General features: G+C 42.9%; 1 pseudogene; it reads left to right on the top strand.

The window, feature by feature from the left end:
• Positions 1-18,210: 18,210 nt before the first annotated feature.
• On the top strand, positions 18,211-21,679 carry LOC140634468 (F-box only protein 27-like; annotated as a pseudogene).
• Positions 21,680-22,662: the final 983 nt, after the last annotated feature.

Raw genomic sequence — 22,662 nt, 5'->3', positions numbered from 1 at the left:
TATGTGAGTCCCAGATCCCATCACACTGTCCTTTCCAGGTTCACAATCTCTTCTACAATAGCACCCTTGACCGACCCTTCTCCATCCACCTTCCCTCCATCTTTTTAACCACCAGCAGCTTCCAAAGGAGAATGAAACAAACTCCTTGACCAAGTCATGTATGTATTTTAGTTCTACAAATAAATAGGGGGAAAGAGTTCCAAGAATTTCATGTCACCCATAAAATATGCTTGTGAGGAATATTGGTTTCCACCCAGGAAAGGTGAGCACATAGGACACATGATAGAAGGTTCAGAAGATGGCAGCAATGAGGTTTCAGCTCTGCTAGTCCAACTTAAACAAGGCAGCAATGGACCAGAAGGAAACCCTGACTGATAACCATTTTTTAAGATTCCACTGCCTGGTAAGAAACAACTTATTTCCTGTGAAGTGGGAAGCTGAGCGTGCCATTAGTCAAGCTGCAGAGCAAATCCACCTTGGGAAAGAATCCACTGGTCTTACAGTCAAGTGATCAGATTTCTGCCCATTTGGATTTTGCATAAAGCTACCTATTACACTGGTTTTCAAACTGTGTTCTACAGTTATGCCCAATGTATTCTGTTCCCACCTCTAGGTCCTCCCTGTAGATTGGGGTATCAGATCAAGAAAAACAACACCTCAGAAAACTTGAAAACCACTAGCATAGCACAATAGTTTCCATAGGTTCTCAGGTGTTTGGGCCAAGACAGAAGATGAAAACAGAATAAAGAAAGAGGGGAAATCCCACTCAACCTCAAGACTGCCATTGACCACATCAGCCTGGCCAGAAATCTCACAACAGATTATGCTGGCTCTAGCAGCTGCCAAATATTTGGGCCAGAACGGGGTGGGCAGGAGAAGTACCTTTTTCAGGGAGACATTTTTACCCTCTTTCTAGTCTCTTGATTTATGTAAAGTGATTTCACAGAAAATTATCAGCAGCTGATACAAATTATAAGGAAACTCTCCAAAGACTGAAACTGGGCAGTTTTAGCAACTCAGACTAAATGAGACACCTCACAGGTCTTGAGTTCCACAATTATTTTTTTTCTTTTTCTTTTTTTTTTTTTCACAATTATTTTTAATTGTCTTAGCTAACCATCTCTGTGACCTGTGGTCAACAACAATCGTCAATGAAGAGCCAGAATGCGGGCTCTTGAGTCTGTTTTATTGAAGCAGACCCTGGAAGCTCCCTTAAAACCACGATGTGCAGTTTTTCAGCAAGAAGTAGAGGTGAAGGGCAGCCTGGGTGGCTCAGCGGTTTAGCACTGCCTTCAGCCCAGGGCCTGATCCTGGAGACCCAGGATGGAGTCCCACGTCAGGCTCCCTGCATGGAGCCTGCTTCTCCCTTTGCCTCTGTCTCTGCCTCTCTCTCTCTCTGTCTCTCATGAATAAATAAAATCTTAAAAAAAAAAAAAAAAAGTAGGGGTGAGGAGAAGGTGTGATATGTATTCCACCCAATTTATAAAAGGAACTCTGTGTTTTTAGAAAATCTTGTCTAGTACAGGTCTTGGCCTTAAAGCTTTCTAGGAAACAACCTAAAATCATCAGAAGAACAAGTTCCGGACTAATACCTGTGGGTCTGTAGGGAGAGCAGAGCCATAAAAAAACTGGGGAAGAGGAACAGTAGCAATTATTTTCTGACCATACTGACCCCAGCTACCACCCTCCTCTCTTAGCTTCCGGCCTGGTGATTTCCCATGTACTCAACCATGTCATCCCCATCATCCTCATCCTCATTTCTGAGCTCCTCCTATGTGCCTGGCATTTTGTTTTACAGACACTACACCTCATCAGTTCTCACAGTATACTTACCATGTAGATACTATCATTATGAGCATTTACAGGTGATAAACCTAGGGTTCAAAATTTTTAAATGACAGCCCAGGTCACAAGTGTTAAGTGGTAGAGCAAGACTCAGAGTCACTTCTTTTCCTCCAGAGCCTGTTGCACTTAGCCAGCATGAAGAGAAGAGAGGTGTTAGCTCCACTTCCCAAGTCAAGGTGGCGCTAAGGTACGACAGGGTAAAATACATAAAAATGGTTTAAAAACCTGACATTTATAGAAAGCTAAGCCAAAGCAGATTCAGTGGTACAGAAATACTTATTATAATTTGAGGGGATCTCAGTACACAAAGCAAGAAATTTATCAGTAATTTGGATTCAGTAAATTAAGAAAAGGAGAGAGAGAGAGGGAAAGAAAGAAGAAAGAAAGAAAGAAAGAAAGAAAGAAAGAAAGAAAGAAAGAAAGAAAGAAAGAAAGAAAGAAAGAAAGAAAGAAAGAAAGAAAAAGAAAAGAAAAACAAACAAGCAAACAAACCTTTGATTTCTTTAGTGACATAAAGCTGGCAAGCTTTTTCTTTGAAGATTCCTGGCCCTGGACAGGAATATGCAAGGCAAATAAAAATATGAGAGGCATATTAAAGAGTCCTTTGGAACTCAGTTTTGTTTCAGCAAACTAAGTTGCCTGAGAGAGATCTATCAAAGATGACTACAGAAGATGGGAAAACTGATAATAACATGTCCCCTGGAGTCATCTTTGAAGATTTTTAAGAAACTGTAAATGGTACCTTTAGAAGTAATCATGGAGAAGTTTTCATTAAGAGCATTAAAAAAAAAAAAAAACCAAACCTTCATTTATCTCAGTGTTTTGAAAGATGCAGTGAAAGGAAAATATTCCCATTGCTAATAACCTCTTTACCCTCTCTCTTCAGCACCAAGCTCACAGTTCAGAAGTACGCAGTCTGGCATACATAGAAGTGGTAAGAAATGGCAAGGTGCCTATTCATTACCTGCAGAGATAATATGTTACAGAATGCTTTCAAGATCATGAGGATGTTAGTGATGAGATACTAAACCAGTTCAAGAATGATGTACAGACCTTATGCTGGGCAGTATAGAGTACCAGAGGTGAGAGCAATTTGGTGGACAGTGTAGAAAATCAAAATGCAGGCAGCCCCAGGGGGCTCAGCGGTTTAGCGCCGCCTTCAGCTAGGGCGTGATTCTGGAGTCCCAGGATCAAGTCCCGCATCAGGCTCCCTGTATGGAGACTGCTTCTCTCTCTGCCTGTGTCTCTGCCTCTCTCTCTCTGTCTCTCATGAATAAATAAATAAAATCTTTTAAAAAAATGTCTAGTGTAGATTCATAGCAATATTGTGCAAATAACTGATTTCATTTTGTGACTGCCCCCAAGCACTTGCCTTCCAAGTTTTTTGTTCACAGTATTATACATAATTTTTTTGTTTGTTGATCCATCTCCTCATTCAGCAGCATACTTTTCTCACTCATATTTCTTTCTTCATCAAGAGAGGTATCAGTTTCCAAATACTGTAACACTTACTGGTATCTGAGCTTTGTATTGCACTGTGAAAGTCTTCTACACAGGTGTTCGTTTTTGGTAGATCATCACATTGGAATGTTGATGGATATTCTAAGGTTCTCTAGGAAATGTGGGTTCCAAACTGTGTGATAGTGGAGAGATAATTATGATGGCTAAGATTTATATAATATAAAACCAGGAATATCCTATCAATGGAAAAATGAAACCAAACTGTCAACCAGTTGATTAAACCAATGAGCTGTCAAACCAAAGTGTCAACCAAGTTATTTTTCATCTTTAAGGTAGTACTGTCTTACAGCCAATTTGGTTATGCAGTGAAAATGCTTCCGGCAAAGATGCTTCCTGGAAATTCCCTAGAACAATCACGCATACACACTCACACACACATACACCTGGAGATTTGGGGGAGGAGATAAAGGAGACCTTCTTAAGTGAAATTCTCTAGCTTTGTTTATAAGACAATGTATTTCTGAAAAAAAAAAAAAGAGAGAGAGAGAGAGAGAGAGAAGGGTGCTTGGGTGGCACAGTCGGTTGACGTCCCACTCTTGACTTCGGCTCAGGTCATGATCTCAGGGTTGTGAGTTTGAGCCCCACATCAGGCTCTGTGTGAGGCTTGGAGCCTTCTTAGGATTCTCTGCCCTTCCCCCCTCCTCTCTTCCTCTAAAAAAATGTATTTCTGCATCACTTACATAATTAGAAATAATTTTTAAAAATATATCAGGCATGTCCTTCCCAGCAGTGGGTCTCCCTCCTCTTTACATAAAAGAAACAAAATAAAGGAACTCTCCTCCACCCCAGGAGACTGCCAACATAATTTCTCAATTCATTCACTCATTCTACAAATACTTCCTGAGAGCCTACTGTGTGCAAAGCTGTGTTCTATGTGTTATATCTTCTTCTCTCAGCACAGAGCCTCCACTTTAGAGTTTCTTCATTCTCTGATATTCTCTATAACTCATCTTTTAACCCCAAACATTTTTTTGCTCAGATCTCCCCAAACTGATGAGCTCCAGTTTCCAAACTCTCATGCAAGCCTCGGCTTTCATCAGGAACTATGCTTCCAGACACTCTGCTCCTCCTCAACAAATAACAATATAACCATAGGCCTCCATACCAGTTAACTACACCTATTCCAACCCTGACTGACAGAGAGCACTCCCATGTCTACAAAAGTTAGGCATGGGGAGGGGTATTTCTCACCAACTGCCCCCCAGCTACGACTCACAGTAGAAAAATTCATGGTGAAACACAGATTCACATCTCAAAACTGCCCTTGCTACACACATAAACAGTAGATGGTTATTTTGAAGTTTCAGGTATACTAACCTCCCACCCAGACATCTCTAGGTTCTGCTCTGTCTGCACCTGGAGAGAGAAGAGACATTTGACACTAATGAGATTTGGTTCTCATCTCAGCTTTATATCATTTCTGCCAATGAGCAGTTTCCAGGCCATGGCTCAGCTTCCTTCTTCCTAGATTTTTTTTTTAAGGCCTACGGACCTTGCACTTGAAGGTCAGTTAATAACTCCTTTCTCTAGTCTGCCTCTAAAACCAAGAAAATGTTAAAAAGCAAAATCCCAAATGGTTTGGGGTGGTTTGGCAAGTGGCAGGTTTCACCCGGAGAGAGACAGAATTTGTGGGTAAAGGGTTAAACATTAACACGCTTCCCTGGAAGGTCTCTTCTATCCTGTTAATGGAACCCAAGTGCAAACCTTGGCAGGAATTGCACATTAGCTCATGACAGGTGTAGGCTTCATGCTGGTTGCTGCTGCATTTCTAGCAAAAAATCAGGGGCATGGGGACCACTCCATGACACAGTAGGCTGGAGCAGATTGCTTTGCAGTCATCTCTTCTGGCTGAAATAATTCCCTATAACAACTTCCTTGACACGCTGTTAGGATGGCCTATTTCCAAGGTAATGGCTGATGCATGAGGATATAATAGACATCATCTGTGGTTTTCCAGAGAGGAAGCTGCCAGAACCACCCTGCTGCATTTTTCTCAGAGAGGCATTCACCCATTCAGCAATGTTTACTAAATTGGGTCCCCTTGTTACACGCTCCCCAGCAGCCTCCAATTCTTTCCACGTCATCATGTTGCCCACTTTTTAATCTTAGCCTGGGGCCACAAACTCACACATCTAGGGGAATGAGCCAGATCACATAAATGACCAGAGCAGGCTAGTAACAACCAAAGCATCTCTGCCTACCTAAAGGAAGAGGCTACTACTTCTGTGCAGTTGTTTTCACTTCAGGATGCTCTTCTGGAAGAACTTGCAGATTCCTTCTGATTACAAATAGGCTCATCAACAATGTCCTGACAATGTCAAGATGGTCTGTATCCTGGGCTGAACGGTGTCCCCCTAAATTCATGTTGATCTGGCACTTCAGAATGTGACTTTATTAGGAAATAAGATCTTGGCAGACTTAATTAATTAAAGAGATCACACTGGATGAGGGTGGGCCCTAAATCCAATGACTGGTATCCTTAGAAAAAGAATGACACAGGGGTGCCTGGGTGGCTCAGTTGGTTAAGTGTCTGCCTTCAGCTCAGGTCATGATCCCAGGATCCCTGCATCAGGCTCCCTACTCAGTGGGACCTCTCACTCTCACTCTGGCCTTCTGCCCCCACTAATGCTCTCTCTCAAATAAATAAATGAAAACTTTAAAAAAGAGAGAGAGAGAGAGAGACATAAAAACAGAGAGGAGGATGCCATGTGAGGACAGAGCCAGACACCAGAATGATACATCTGCAAGATAAGGAATGCCGACTAATGCCAAGGGTTGCCAGCAACCATCAAAAACTAGGAGAAAGGTAAATAATCACCTGGCTGAAGATGGGATTCTACTATATTTGTATTTATTTTATTATTTTTTAAATTTGAAAGAAAGAGAGCATAGGAGCACAAGCAAGGGGAGCCATAGGCAGAAGGAGAGGGAGAAGCAATATCTTAGCTGAGCAAGAAGCCTGATGATGATGTGATGCAGGTCTCGATCCCAGGACCTGAGGATCATGACCTGAGCCGAAGGCAGATGCTTAACTGACTGAGCCACTCAGGTGCCCCTGTACTTATTTATTCTTAACTGAAAAATTTTTTGGCTTATAAAAGAGCAAAACATTTCAGTGAAAAAGAACAAAAACAAAAACACTCATAGACCTCTGTGCTATGTTTTGTCTCATCTGAACTATCACAATGACCTCCAATCTCTTCTGGCTCTTTTCAACCCCCCTCTCTATACCATAGCCAGAAGGATCTCCGGAAAATTCAAATCAGATGATGTCACCCATCTCCCTCAAATCCCTTAATGATGTCCCACTGCTCTCCCAATAAAGACTAACATCTTTACCATGGCCCACAAGGCCCTGCACACTCTGGCCCCTGCCCCCGCTCACTCTCTGCCTTAAAGTCTTACAGCTTCAAGTGGCTCATGCTCCTTTGTGTTCTCTTTCACCTTAGGACTTTTGCATGTGCTGGCCTCTCTACCTTGAGTATCTTTACCTCCCTCACCCCCACAATGTGCACATACACACACACACACACACACACACACTCTCACACATACATACACCCCTTATACCTGGCTAACACAAGGATGCCTACACATTCTTCAGATCTCAGGTCAGTGATCATTTCCTCAGGAAAACTTTTCCAGACCTCTCCCTCTTCAAAAAAATTAGTCCAATTTCGTTCAGATACTCCCATGCCAGCAGGTATCTTAGAAATTTAGCATGCCCCACCTATTTGAGTATGATCATCTGTTTCATTCTGTCCCCTCCACTGGACTGTGTGATTCCTCACATCTAATACAGTGCCTGCTGTAAAGTACAGTCTCCTAGGAGGCTGTAGTACTGTTCCTCCAAGGAATTTGCATGCTTTTCTCCAACTCCAAGTTAAAATGATCTCTATACCCTCTTTACTCTAATTGTCCTCAATTGTTCGTTTTTACTTATTCATGAGAGACACACAGAGAGAAGCAGAGACATAGGCAGAGAGAGAAACAGGCTCCCTACATGGAACCCGATGCAGGACTTGATCTAGGACCCCGGTCATGCCCTGAGCTGAAGGCAGATGCTCAACCACTGAGCCACCCTGGCATCCCAGTTTGTACTTTCATTAGAGTAACATTTCACATTTTGCACTGTTCAGTGACATTCACATCTGTTTACACCCTCTGGCCTCTAGCTACACTGTGTGCAGGAATGATACATCATTGCACTGCTCAACATACAGGGTGGGTCTCTTGTCATACTTCGATTCTAAAAGGCAGATTTTAAAATGGTGCCTCTTAATAACTGTAAGGAGGCTTTACAGAGTTGTCTGAACAGAGAGGATGGCAGAGCTGTTACGAGGGCGAGCTGAGGACTCCAAGTTTGAACCCACTTTGTGCTACTTCTATGAGATTATATTTTTTATTTTTTATTATTTTTAAAGATTTTATTTATTTATTCATGAGAGACACAGAGAGAGAGAGAGGCACAGACACAGGCAAAGGGAGAAGCAGGCTCCATGCAGGGCCTGACATGGGACTCGATCCCCGGTCTCCAGGATCAGGCCCTGGCTGAAGGCAGCGCTAAACCGCTGAGCCACCCGGCTGCCTGTCTATGAGATTTTAGACCAATTTGTGCACTTCAATGCACTCTAATTCTTTACCTGGAAAATAAGGATAAGAACAGTACCCATAACAAAGTGACATTATAAAGATGGAAAAGGCATACAAACTCTTAAAGGAGAGTGAGCATGGGCATGCTCATTACATCAGCTATGATAAGTACTAGCATTTGTTATTGGAGTGAGGGAATGCTCTTCTTTACATTAGAAAGTATAATGATGAGGTGCACCTGCTGCACTCAGTCAGTAGAGTGTATGATTCTTGATCTTGGGATGGTGAGTTCGAGCTTCCTGTTGGCACAGAGATTATTTGAAAAAAAAAAAAAAAGTATAATAGTGGTAGCAGCTAATTCCTTCTAAGATGGAAATCCTTAGGGACACCTGGGTGTCTCAGCGGTTGAGCACTTGCCTTTGGCTCAGGGTGTGATCCGGAGTCCTGGGATCGAGTCCCACATCAGGCTCCCTGCATGAAGCCTGCTTCTCTCTCTGCCAATGTCTCTGCCTCTCTCTCTCTCTGTGTGTGTGTGTGTGTCTCTCTCATGAATAAATAAATAAAATTTTTTTTAAAAGATGGAAATACTCAAAGGTTCAGGGAAAAGCTTCACTGGAAAAGCAACAATTCAAGAGAAAAATAAATTTAAGAGTATTGATCTAGTCCTCAAAAGCAGCAAAAGGGAGAGGGGATAAAAGGCACAAGTTAGGGAGGATAGCTGTGAACAGGAGGGCTACTTCTTTGCAATGCCAACTCTACTTTTTAGGAAGACCTCATTTGAAATGACAGATTTCCTACTGCATGGATTCCCCCATAGTGTAAATGCCTTGCTCAGATGGGTCTAAACCCAAATTCTACCAGCTGTTCTCAGCTAGGCATTACTCCCTAGGCCAAGAACACTTCTGACAATGTCTGGAGAAATTGTTAATTGTTATGACTTGGGCAGGGAGGGGTGGAAGGAGACAAGGGGAGGGGTGGGGGAAGAGCAGCTTGCTCCTCGCATCTACTGAGTAGAGGACAGGGATGCTACAACACACCTCACAATGCACACAGCAGCATCCACACCCCCAACCCAGAATTTATCCACCCAAAATGCTGATAGCACTGCAGTGGAGAAACCCTGTTCTAGATCATTACATTTCAACATCACAGGGGTGCTAGACCTGTATGCACAAATATCACGTTACAGACTTACGTAATTTTATTTCTGTGATGTTTCAACTAGCCCCTCTTGCCAAAGAGCCTTTAATGATAATCAGTGTGTTTCGTAGACCATAAAGTAGTCTGCCGGGATCCAAACTAAATCTCTCATCTCTTCCATCCATTCAGGCCCTGAAATTCCCTTTTATGGCTGCTGTCTTCAGAAGGGACCACAGAGCCTTGAGGAGCTCCAAGCTGTTCGTTCGGTGCCTGCAGGAAATTTGTGGTTAATCACTTCAACCTGCTTCACTTTAAGAGAGATTTTCTAGGACCTGTTTATTGTTCTGCTGCTTGGCTTCTCCGGAGTTATCTATGACTGAAGTCCTAACATTTATTTGTAGAGTAGAAGGTATATTTTTACTCTCACATCCCTTCCAAGTCCCTGAATTAAATTAGTACGAACTTTCCAAAATAAATTCACCTTTGAGCTGAAACTAAGCATGGAAAGTTTCAGTCCAAAAGGATACCTTATTAGAAAGTTAGAGGCAAAGGAAAATGAGGATTATAATGAATTTTTGAGTGTAACCTCAGCACTGGTAGTTACCAAGGATAGGGTATTTGTTATTTAAAAGACTCTCGGGGCGCCTGGGTGGCTCAGTGGTTGAGCGTCTGCCTTTGGCCCAGGGCATGATCCTAGGGTCCTAGGATGGAGTCCCACATCGGGCTCCCTGCAGGGATCCTGCTTCTCCTCTCTCTGCCTGTGTCTCTGCCTTTCTCTCTGTGTCTCTCATGAATAAATAAATAAAATATTTTAAAAAAGACTAACAGATTTGATGTATGCAATCCAAGATTGACATTCAATTCCCTTTTCTTCAGACTCAAAGAAAAAACAACTGGAAATAAACAGAATGGAAAAATCAGCACATGTGGATCTAATTCTGCAGCGTGTCACTGGTTAAAACCCAAGAAAAGACTCTTTTGTCAGAATGAGAAAAGGGGAACAATTGATAACACAAAGGAAGATCTCCAATTCCTTCACTCCACAAACCTAATTTGCTAGAACACAACTATGGTTGGGTAGCAAGCTCCAAGTTAACATAGTGAATGGTCACTATGGTTCTTCCTACAGAAAACGGTTCTCATAGCTCTGGGTGATCTGTACCACAGATAGATGTTAGGGCATTTGGTGTTTGTTCTTCCTTTTGATTCTCAACATGATAAAGTCTTTCCCAATCATGTCCAACCCTTGAACGATTCAAAATCTGCACAATTCTGAGGTATGTACCTTTTCAATAATCTCTTCTTAGCCCTAAGTACAACTTTGCTCACATAAGGCCCAAATAAAATGCTACTAGTCAAGGCAGCATTAAAACTAGTGCATTATGGGATGCCCAGGTGGCTCAGTCAGTCAGGCATCTGCCATCAGCTCAGGTTATGGTTGGGGGGTCCTGGGATCCAGCCCCACATCAGGCTCTCTGCTCAGTGGGGAGTCTACTTACCCCCCTGCCCCTGGCCCTACTTGTGCACGCACTCTCTCTCTCAATCACTGTCTCTCTCAAATAAATAAATAAAACCTTTAAAAACCAGTGCATTTAAAAAACTGCTATCCTCTAGAAAAAACTATTCTTTTCCAACAGTTTTTGTCAGCAACAGAATGCTTTTCTTCCACCTTCCTGCCCCCTAAACACACAAAGAGCCTTGGGCAGAATAGGAATACATAAAACAGATAAAGAAGAATTGCTGTAAGAAAGCAGGGTTCCCAGAAGCTCACACCTACCTCCCCACCCCATATTCTCCTTTGTTCCTACTGTATGGAAAAATACATGAAAAAAAATGGTTTTAAAATTATTTTTTTCATTTTCTTTTTTTTTAAAGATTTATTTATTTATGATAGACATAGAGAGAGAGAGAGAGAGAGAGGCAGAGACACAGGAGGAGGGAGAAGCAGGCTCCATGCCAGGAGCTTGACGTGGGACTCGATCCCGGGACTCCAGGATCACGCCCTGGGCCAAAGGCAGGTGCTAAACCGCTGAACCACCCAGGGATCCTTATTTTTTTTTTCATTTTCCAACAGATTGAGTTGGCATCATTTAGATGGAGTCCTTACTCAGACCACAGGAGCACTGAATCAAGTTCTCTTAATGTTAACAGCTCACAGGAATAGTAGTTACTTGGAAGTGTAATTTGGGTAAAGCCACTTTTGTTTTTACTTTCCTTGATTCTGTGTCACTTGCATTTTTAGGATTCCCCCCTCCAAAAAAAAGTTTTTTACTTCTAAAAAGTGTATCTGGAAAATAATTGATATTTTACCAAGTTTCCTTTCTTTTTGGTTAATTACTTCTAGAGTATATCCTGGCAAATGTAAAAGAGTCAAAAGGACAAATGCATCTTTCCTTTTTCTTCACCTGCAATGTGATCCAACTATAATACACATATAATGATGCAGTTAGTCAAATTAACACACACTATATAGTTTTAAAGGGATCCTATGCATTATCTTCAAAATATTTTCATGCATTTTGCCTCTATGAATGTAAGATGCTTGCACTGTGATGTCTGTCACCCACCCTGTCAGGGCTGATTCTCTTTCTTTGGATGGCTAGAGAGAGAGCCCCACCTGCCATCATGGCTCTGTGGACATTTCTTCCACACCTCTCATCAAAAAAAACACATTCCAAGATGAAGGAAGACAGTTCTTCCTCCATCCAAGGCATGTCTCTCCTCCAAGGACGTGTCCTTGGCATAGGCTAATAAAATCTCAACACTTATAACCCAAAGGATATGTGTAAATTGGGTAATTTTATGTTTTTAAATAAAAACATTTATTAAAATTCACAGGACCTTAAATTTATACTTGGCATGGGAAGACACCTTACATTTTTTTAATCAGAAAATGATCTCTCAAAATGCATGTTATCACCAAAATGATAATCACCACCTCAAATCTGTGATCCTGCCAAAAGAAGTCTGCACAACAGGAGCAGTTAGATGACAGGGGTTTGCGGAAGCTCACATTCCCTAAAATATCCTTAGCATTCCTCTCTAAAAAGCATGGGGGAAATCAAAGAAGCTGAAATTGTGGCTTCTTCCTGACCAGTTCTGAAAAACAATATACCAGAGGCCATGCATCTTATCTTATGGTCCACATTTCCAGTGAAGTCGAATACAGAAACTGCATTTGGTTCAACACGTTTGAACTATTTTACTTTAGAGAAAGAAAAATTGAGCAATCCTGGAAGAACTCCATATTTTTCTTTAAAAAAAAAAATTTTTTTTTTAAGTTCCTCTTGAAAACTAGTTACTCCTTTGAGCAGGAAGGAAGGGTTTGGAACAGCTGTCCCTGAGTGAGTTGGGAGAATGTTAATCACTGTCCCTTCTCTCCTTTACTTAAAGATTAGCTCACACCCAGGCCCCTGCAAAAGGAAACCGCATACACTTAACTTTTGAGACTACCATGAGGAATATTTCTGTAACAGTAGTAGTAGGTCAGCCAGATCTAAAGGACGCTCAAGGCCGGAAATGTACTCCAAAGCCAACAAAAGCCCAAGGGGTCAGCAGTGGGCTGACTGGACGTTTGAGAAAGTCTTTTGTATCTTGACTAAAGCTCCTCAGGAAAAAGTCAAACTTAACAAAAATGGTTAAAAAAAAAAAGAAAAAAAAAAGAAATTGACACATATAAGGACATCTGCAACTTTAGCCAGAGCCTTCCCAGGCAGAGTGAACTTGCCAGAGACCATGTTAAGTTAAAGATATTATATTAAATGCAATTTCCTCTGTATACTGTTAAGTGAGGAGAGCAAGATACAGGGTAGTAGCTAATATATATAATCCCACTGTAATCACAAACAGTAATTCTCCCAAAGTCGAACAAAAATATTTTGCTCCATATCATTATTTGAGCACAGAGCTAGGTGGAGAAGGATATACAAGTTGTTAATATTTATAACAGGGAGGAAGGTGAGAGAAGAGAGTGAAAAAAAAAGAGCTTAGGACGCCTGGGTGTCTCAGCGGTTGAGCACCTGCCTTTGGCTCAGGGTGTGATCCCAGAGTCCGGGGATCGAGTCCCATATCGGGCTCCTTGCATGGAGCCTGCTTCTCCCTCTGCCTGTGTCTCTGCCTCTCTGTGTCTCTCATGAATAAATAAATAAAATCTTAAAAAAAAAAAAGTTTAAAAAAGAGTCACAGACTCTCAATGGATAGAAAAATATGCATGACCTGATACATGATATGTGTATATTGGGTAATTCTATGCTTTTAAATAAAAGAGAAATATAATTCTACAAAAGAGGGATAGACTATTGTTGGATAGGAAAATACGCATGGCAATAACTAGAAGGTGACACAACATTTGTTTTTATGATGAAACCATGGACATTTTCCTGAGAGCCACTGTAATAAGATATTTTATCAATACAGACTATGGCAGATTCTCCACATGTAGCTAATACACTTTATAACACAATGGTTAGACATGAGGATAAACATCAGTTGCATTTGACAAGTGGTCTGAGATGCTGTGCAGACAGGTGGGGGTCTATGGGATCTACATGAATCAGAACTTGACAATTTGCATGAATGGGACAAGAAGTAACAACAGTCCCCTCTGCAGATTTCCTCAGGCCCTGGTGGTCTGGAGGTCTGTGACTTCACAGAGCGTGCTAGAGACCACCACACCAGAGTCACAGAGCACTGAAGTGAAAAGCTAAATCCCAAGTACATATAGCAAAACATGTCCCTAAGTCTATCAATATGGCAGCAAGATGCTCGCCTTAGACAGTGGATGGGAAATGGATCAGAAAAAAAAAATTTAAGGAAACAAAATATTAAAAATGTAGATGTGACGGAAATCATAAACAGCCTAAAGCTCCTCTCCCTTCGGGAACAGCTGTGTCTGCTAATCCCTCGAGGAGTCCTCCCTGCGATCGCCCTTCCTTCCTTCCTCTGTCTCTCTCTAATAGCTCCCTTGTTCCTGCTGGACAAAACTAGCCCTTTGTGGCTGCTCTCAGAACAACATTAAAAACAGGAATAGGGAAATTGTAAACAGGAGGCTTCTGGTCTACAGGCGAAGACACACACAGGCCTCTGAGGCCTACTTCATGCTAAGCAAAGAAACAGATCTTTGTTGCTAAAGGGATTAGGGCTGCGGGGGTTTTGGAGGCACTGCTGAGGCATTCAGCCGGCCTCAAGTAGAGGCTTTGTAAAGAGATACCTCCATTAGAGGTCTGCGAGCGGAAATCATTCATACTCTTTATACAATCTGGGTAATGTGATAGTGTTGGACTGTTCAACGCCTCTGGTGAGGCAGGGTCCTATCTCCTTGAATGGCAAATTCTTCAGCCACTAAATAGATGGTGGTATAATTACCTACACTGACTTTTCTTTTCTTTTCTTTTCTTTTTTTTTAGGTTGTGGTGGTTCAGCTGAGGGTGGGGGTGGGGGCGCGGTTCTACCTTTAACCCTTAGTGGGAATGATGTTAAAGGATCACCCAGAAGCAGAGAGGCAAAGTCTTCCCATATCAGCTCAGAGGTAGTCACTGAACTTCTGGTGCTGGCATCTTACATGATCCAAACTGCCCTCTCTGTGCATTCATCCTCTGCACAATGTCAACGATCACTTTGTCCCCACATTTCTCATGATGATTGTCTCATTCCAATCCCCCAAGAGACCTAGCTCCTCACTTTCCCCAGCCAGCCCTTCCTTGCTTCCCCCTCCTCAGGCTGCACTGGTATTCCCTCTTCTGGGGTCTCCCTTGTTACATTCTCCACCAACTTGGGAATTCTGTGTGTGTCTGCTATCTCAGCAGATGATGAGCTTCTTGAAAGCAGTGGCTTATTTATCTTTGCATCTATAACTGCCTGGTCCTTCATAGGTGCCCAGAGTTGTGTCCAGCAGAATGATGGAGTTGGACCATGTTGCCTTCAGATCAGTCCCTCTGGTAGTTGGGAAGATGATGTTTACCGGCTTATAATAGCTTATGAGGAATTTTTAAAAATTGATCAGTGAACTCTTGTAGGGCACCTAGGCATCTTAAGGAAGCAAGCAAGGGACGCCTGGGTGGCTCAGTGGTTGAGCACCTGTCTTTGGCTCAGGGCGTGATCCCGGAGTCCTGGGATCAAGTCCCACATCGGGCTTCCTGCATGGAGCCTGCTTCTCCCTCTGCCTATGTCTCTGCCTCTCTATGTGTCTCTCTTGAATAAATAAATGGAAACTTAAAAAAAAAAAAAAAAAAAAAAAGAAAGAAAGAAAAGAAAGCAAAAAACACTGTGGCCAGTGAGGAAAGAAAAGGAGTCCTCCAAGGAAGATGCCAAGAGGTTACTTCCCCACAAAGAGCCAGACTTCTGAGGGACCTGGCTCATCCTGGCCCTGCCTCCACCTTCTTCTAGGTTAAGGAAACGTCACTAGCAAAATGGAAATGCTCTTTGGGTTCATATTTAGAGTTTCTGGAAATAAATATTAATTATGGTATCAGCTGTTATATATTCAGGAAACTTCTCAGAGGTAATTCCAAAAATAAAGTTAGAACTGTAGGAAGAGATGGTACATCAGAGCTAAGGGATACTTTCCCCAGTACCATCAGACCCATCCTAGATGACTGACAAACTCATCCAGGTAGATGTGAATTTTGTGGTAACTTCACTTGGAAGGGATCCTGGTTTCTGTATAAGATAAGCTTACAAATATGATGGGGGTTTTGCAACACTTGATAGAAGGCTGATATTTTTCTCACCGATGTTTTCAGTTCTCTGGGACATGCTTCTTTGAGAGCATGGCCTTGGATGCCATTAATTGTTGGCTGTTCCCATTATTCACCATTTTCTATCTGGATTACCTCTCTTCTTGCCATTTGGCAGATGGGATTCCATTCTTACATTATTAACATCACTGTCTGCAAAAAGCAATTACATATGGAAGGAAGAAAATAGAGCAATGACACCGTGGGCTTTGTTTCCAATTCTGCCACTTACTCAATCACCCATTCAACCAAAAAATGCCGAGCACCTGCCATGTGCCACACACTGGGCTGGACACTAAGAGAAGCATGATACTGGACTTGATGTGAAGAGGGAGAGAAAGACACGCACAAACAGAGCGGTTAATACCCTGACAGCAACCTGTACAAAACATTCTCAGAGCATGGAAGCTGAAGGAATTGAAGATGTCCTTCTGAAAGAGACACGTGCTTAGCCTAGAAGAACCTGCATGAATAAAAAAGCCACAATCACTTGGGACAACTGAAAATACATAATATAAACTACAAATCAAGTAAAATTATTGTGTTGGTATTAAATTCTTGGGTGTAATAATGGCATTGTGGTGATGTAAGAGATTGTCCTCAGGAGATACTCACTGAACTACTACTCATAGGTGAGGAGTCATGATACCTAAAGTTACTTTCAAATGGTTCAGAAAAAGGTGTGCCTATCTGTGTATGTGTGTGTGCTTGTGTGGGTATACACACACATAAAGGAGGATGGAGGGAAGAGAACAAATATGCAAAATGTTAGTCAATCTGGGTATATATGAACATTTCTTGTACTATCTTTTAGTTTACTGTATTTTAAAATTTTTTTCAAAATAGAATACTGGATAAAAACAATTGTTAAAAATATGTACATACAGGGGCACATGGGTGGCTTAGTTGGTTGAACATCCAACTCTTGATTTTGGCTCATCACAATCTCAGGTTGTGAGATCAAGCCCTACAGAGGACTCCGTGCTGGGTGTGGAGCCTGCTTAAGATTCTCTCTCTCCTTCTCCCTCTGCCCCTCCTCACCTCTTTTATTTATATATATATATAAAAACACACACATAGATACATATATACATATACACACATATAGATACATATATACATATATATATATATATATACACACATACACACACACATATACACACATACACACACAACTGATCCTTGAAAAATGCATTTGAAAATCCATGTATAACCTTTGACTCCCCAAATACTCAACTATTGTTGACTGGAGCCTTACCAAAAACAAAGTCAATTAACACATATTTTGCATGTTAATATGTATTATATACTGTATTGCCACAATAAAGTAAACTGGAAATGTTATTAATAAAGAAAATGGGGGGGATCCCTGGGTGGCTCAGCAGTTAAGCGCCTGCCTTCAGCACAGGGCATGATTCTGGAGACCCGGGATCGAATCCCACATCACATTCCCTGCAGGAGCCTGCTTCTCCCTCTGCCTATGTCTCTGTTTCTCTCTCTCTGTGTGTCTCTCATGAATAAATAAAATCTTAGAAAAGAAAAGAAAAGAAAAGAGAAGAGAAGAGAAAAGAAAGAAAAGAAAAGAAAGAAAAAATAAAATAAAATAAAATAATAAAATAAAATAAATAAAATAAAATAAAATAAAATAAATAAAATAAAATGTTGTGGAGCATCTGGGTAGCTCAGTTGGTTAAGTGTCTGATCTCAGCTCAGGTCTTGAACTTACAGTCATGAGTTCAAGTCCTGCAATGGGTTCCATGCTGGGCATGAAGCCTACATGAAAACAAACAAAACAAAACAAATAGGGGTGCCTAGCTGGCTTAATCGGTGAAGTGTCTGACTCTTGGTTTTGGCTCAGATCATGATTTCAGGGTCCTGGGATCCAGTGCCCCATCAGGCTCCATGCTCTACAAGGAGTCTGCTTAAGGATTTCTCTCCCCGCCCCTCTCAAATAAATAGTCTTTTAAAAAATTAAAAAAGAAAATGTTACAAAAATCATAAGAAAGAGAACACATTTACAGCACTGTTCTGTATCTATAGGTAAAAATCCAAAAAAATCCACATTTGTAAGTGGACCCATGAAGCTCAAACTTGTGTTGTTCAAGGGCCAACTACATATATAAAGCTATTACAAGAGCTAGCACTGGACTGGAAAAAGAAAAGTGAGCATTAGTCAGATAAAGACAGAAAGGAGGTAACCCAGGGATTGCTGATGGCTGGTGCATGGGATTTGGGGATGGTAGCTGGTATGCACAGAACCACTCCTGGCCCAAAGGTGCCACTTGGGTACATTTATCAAATGAATGAAAAAGCTAAACAGCATCATATATGCAGGGAACTGCAAGTAGATCAGACCAGAGTGAGCATAAGGTTTATGTTAAGGAGTGAGAACCGATTTGGCCATAGAGGCTGGGGGTCTCTCACGGAGGCCTTTGAACAGTCTGCCAAGGTCCTGAGACTCTATCCTGTGGGCAACGGGAGCCATGAGCAGAAGGCAGTGTGGTCAGATTAGCATCTAGAAGGACCACCCTGGCAGTCAGGTGTCATGGGGAGTAATGGAGCACAGACCTCAAGGCAGGAGACAAGGGTACCACTCAGGATGCCTTTGGCTCCCTTAAACACAAAGCTCTGAGTCTAACTGACTGAATTTATCAAGAGACTTCTTATCCAACATAGCTGCAAGCTCCGAAATGACAGGCAGCAGATGTGGTTGATTCAGGATTCAGAAATCTAACCACGGATCCAGTTCCATCCTCTCTGCACTCTAGCATTCTCTGTGGTGGGCTCTGCCTGCAGACTGCCTTTCCTCATCTTTAGAAGCCAGCTGTAACAGTTCACAGAGTGATGTACAGACACAGTGAAGACTGCACTGAGAAGGGAGCCATTTCTCCTTTGGTCTTGTTCTTAGCTAGGAAAACTTTTCCAGAAGCTTCCCAGCAAACTTTGCCTCACATTCCCACTAGCCCAGATTGGATCAGAAGCCCATTTCAAAACCAATCACTGTCAAGGGAACAAGATTACATATTTGGCTCAGAATAAGGATTTATACACAGAGGGAATTAACTACGATGAATCATCATGTAGAACACTTGGGAGCCTACTGGTCCAGGCAAAAGATGCTGGAAGCGTAAACTAAGATAATGGTGGCAAAGAATGGAGACATGAGAATAAATTCATAATTTATTTAGGAAGTTATGTTGGTAGACTCTGGTGGTGGATTGAAGGTAGAGGAGGAGGAAAAGGCAAAAGGATACCCTCTTCCATAATTCCAGCTTGGATGAAGTCATAGAGGGAAGTGCCACTGAGTTAAGGTACTCATAAGGAGAGCAGGGGGCTTGGGAAAAAGGGGTTTGGGCATATTCAATCTGAAGTGCCTGTGGGCTTCAGAATAAAGGTGCTGAGCCATCAGGGAAATATATGACTCACACCATTATCCCACACAGGTGGTCCATACTCAGCCATGTTTCTCACACAGGCTTTGATCTATACAGACATTTTTGAACCAATATTTAATCACCGAGAGATTCCAAATAGGATTATATATCTCTGATTTCTCTGGGAAAACTGGAAAATCTGGCAACACTGGTCCTGAATTGCTGCACGTCAACAACTGGTGAAGCCCCTGTAGCAGCCATTCTCTTTAACTAGAATAAGAGGTTCTCTAGCCTGCCACACTCACTCACCATCTGTCTCATTCCATTAGCTGTTTGGCCCTGAAGGTGTTTCCAACTAATGCCCTCCTCACAGTCTTAGGGAAAGAGGTCTGAGCTAGAGATACACATCTGGTAGTGACTGGCATTTAGATGGTGGTCAAAGACCTCACCACGCATACTGTCACCCAAAGAGGAAATAGAATGAAGTAGTCAAGGAGGTAACCCTGGAGCCATCAATGTTTTAGAAATGGAGGAAGAGAGGGGCACTGGGGTGGCTCAGTGGTCTGCCTTTGGCTCAGGTCCTGATCCCAGGGTTCTGGGATCGAGTCCCACATCAGGCTCCCCAGAGGGAGCCTGCTTCTCCCTCTGCCTATGTCTCTGCCTCTCTCTGTGTGTCTCTCATGAATAAGTCTTAGAAAAAACAAAAGAGAAATAGAGGAAGAAAAATTCATGCTGGAGAGAAAAACAAAGAACCTGGAGTGAAGCAAGTGAACCTGAAGTCTCAGGAGCAAAGAGAGGAGAGCTGACATTGCAAGGAGGGCTCTCCTGTGCCACATGCAACAGGAGGTCCAGGGAGAGAAGGAGCCCAAGGAGACATGGCATTGGGGAAGTAATTTGTGGGTGGCCTAGGAGCCCAGCTGGGTGGCACAGTGAGGAAGAGGCAGACAGCAATGGGGTGGAGAGAGGATGAGAGTAAGTGGATACAGTGCACAGGGGCTGCTTGGGTGAGAATGGAGGAGTAAAGCTGGATGAAACTAGAGAGAGTCAAGGCATGGTCCCCTGGCAGGATGAGAGACATTTGGACATTGCAAAGGGAAACAGAAACCAGGGGTGAGATGAAGGCTGTAGAAATGTAGCAGAGGGATGAACAACAAAACCAAGTCCAAGAGGAGGGGGTGGGGATGGGGGAACAAAAGGATGAGACATAGGTGGCTGGATTCACTGCAAAAACCAGAGGCGTCCCAGGCTGGTGGATTGGAGGTGATGATAAATCCGGAGGCAGATGGGTGTGTTCAACAATTTGAGAGCTGGGGCGCCAGGGTGGCTCAGTCACTGAGCGTCTGACTCAGTTGTGGCTTGGGGTCATGATCTTAAGATTGTTAAATTGAGCCCTTCCCCCCCTCAGACCAGAGCCTACTTGAGATCTTCTCCCTCTATCCCCCCTCCGCCCCCCCTCATAAATTCTCTCTCTTTTTCTTTTTCAAATAAATTAATTAAATAAATCTAAGAAAAGAAAAGAAGAAAGGAAAGGAAAGGAAAGGAAAGGAAAGGAAAGGAAAGGGAAGGAAAAAGAAAAGAAAAAAAGAAAAAAGAAAAGAAAAGAAAAGAAAAGAAAAGAAAAGAAAAGAAAAGAAAAGAAATGAAATTTGGGAGCTAAGTCATCGCCGAGCCTGGTGCTGGCAGGGGGAGGGAGGATGTATGGCAGTGAGGTGTAACCATAGGTGCCTAGGCCTCTAGGGACCTGCCAGCCCAGGACCCTCCACAGAGCCGAAACCCAAGGAGGTGCTAGACCTCAGCAACTGTCCCCTAAGCTGCTCATGGTGGTGCTGAGCCTCGTGATCTTAAGCACGCTGCTGAGGTGCTGCTGCCCAGATATGCAGGGGCTGGTGCGTCCTGGTGGACGGTCAGACCCTGTGGCCACTCATCCTGTTCGCGGACCATGGCACTCTGCTGCCCTTGACCGCAGCTGCCTGTCCCCTGCCCACTATGGCAGGCCCTGCCTCCAGGGCCTCTTCTGCGAATAAGTGCAGATGTATCAACACAATCTCAGTTGTAACCCCCGCGGCCAAGAAGGCCTCCGGAAATGGGTGAAGCATGGTGGAGATGGCTGGATGGTGAAGATGAACAAGTCAACAGTGCCTGGGGCACTTGCAGACCTGTTTCATGTCTTCATTCACTGATGTGGCAAGAAACAGGTTAGACTTGGAGGAGCAGATGTATGGCCACCACTGCTAGATAGTGGCAAGGGTGAATTTGTGTCTCTGACTGATGCCAACCAGTCGGTCCTGGCTAAATTCTCTGCTAGGTCTGATCCTATCCAGCAGTGGAACAGCAATGTCTGCTTTCAGGTCACTCACACGTTCTCCAATGTCAAGATTGGTCAGCCACTTTGAATCTTTCAAACACGGGGACCAGGACATGTAGTTCTGGGCTGGTCACTATGGAGCCCGTGTGGCCAATCTAGTGTGATCACACAAGCCGGTCTATCTTAGTCAAGGGCTGTCCTTGCAAAACAACCTAAGTGGGACCTTCCAGAACTTGGGATCATTGGCCAGGACTTCTCATTAACCAAGGACATGTGATTCTCCGACAGCCTGGGTACTCTAGGGTCCATTCAAGGGTCCTCCTGGGCACCCTCTTCAAGTTCTGGAAACTATTACAAGAAAGTTCTTCCATCAGATCTACCTGCTTCTATTGTAGGGCAGTCCTTCCCTTGCTGAGGGTGGGGAGAGGCAACATGTGAGCAAGGAGCAATGCTGGTCCTGGACAGGGCTCTTCGCCCTCCCCACTGAGGCCCTCTGACCTTGTCTCCTCCTATTTCTGCTTCAGGAGCTTTATTGGTCCTTTTAGAGAAGGCCTGTCACCTCTGAAGTAGAATCTCATCCTTATGGCTGGGAAAATCTCAGCTACCTTGGATGGCAAACTTAACCTCTTGAACTTCGACAGTGGGACCAGGTCTCGCAGCTAGAAAGTCAACCAGCTCAAAAAATGTTTTTAGATCCTCAAGGACTCCTGTAATTATGTGTTATATAAAATTGTTTATTTCGAAATTGTTCACAAACATTGAGAGAACAAAATATATCAGCAACAACTATCTGCCAACCATATGTAATAAATTTATTATTTTGGGGAAAAAAAAGAAATATAAGAGCTACTAATTGACCTTTCACAAGAGAGGCTTTAGTAACTTTTTTAAGAGATGCTCCATGATGCCAATGCTTTTCCATTTGGTATGAAGGATGGGCCAGGGTGGGAAGAGTGGATGGGTCTATCTCCCAAGCAGCAATGGTAGAGGACAGAGCTAGTTTTCAAGCCCTGGGAAGCTGACTTCCTACAGGCAGAGAAAAAGAGTACACACCAGATAATAACTCTCCTAGGGGAGGGCAGAGGCACCAGCTCCAAGGATGGAGGGGAAGGGTCACAGTAACTCCCATGCCTTGAGGGCTTGCGAC

The sequence above is a fragment of the Canis lupus genome, chromosome 5 (assembly GCF_048164855.1).
Source record: "Canis lupus baileyi chromosome 5, mCanLup2.hap1, whole genome shotgun sequence".
In the NCBI taxonomy this organism is placed as follows: Eukaryota; Metazoa; Chordata; class Mammalia; order Carnivora; family Canidae; genus Canis; species Canis lupus.
The sequence above is the reverse complement of the archived record's forward strand: the minus strand, read 5'-3'. Positions and strand labels throughout refer to the sequence as shown.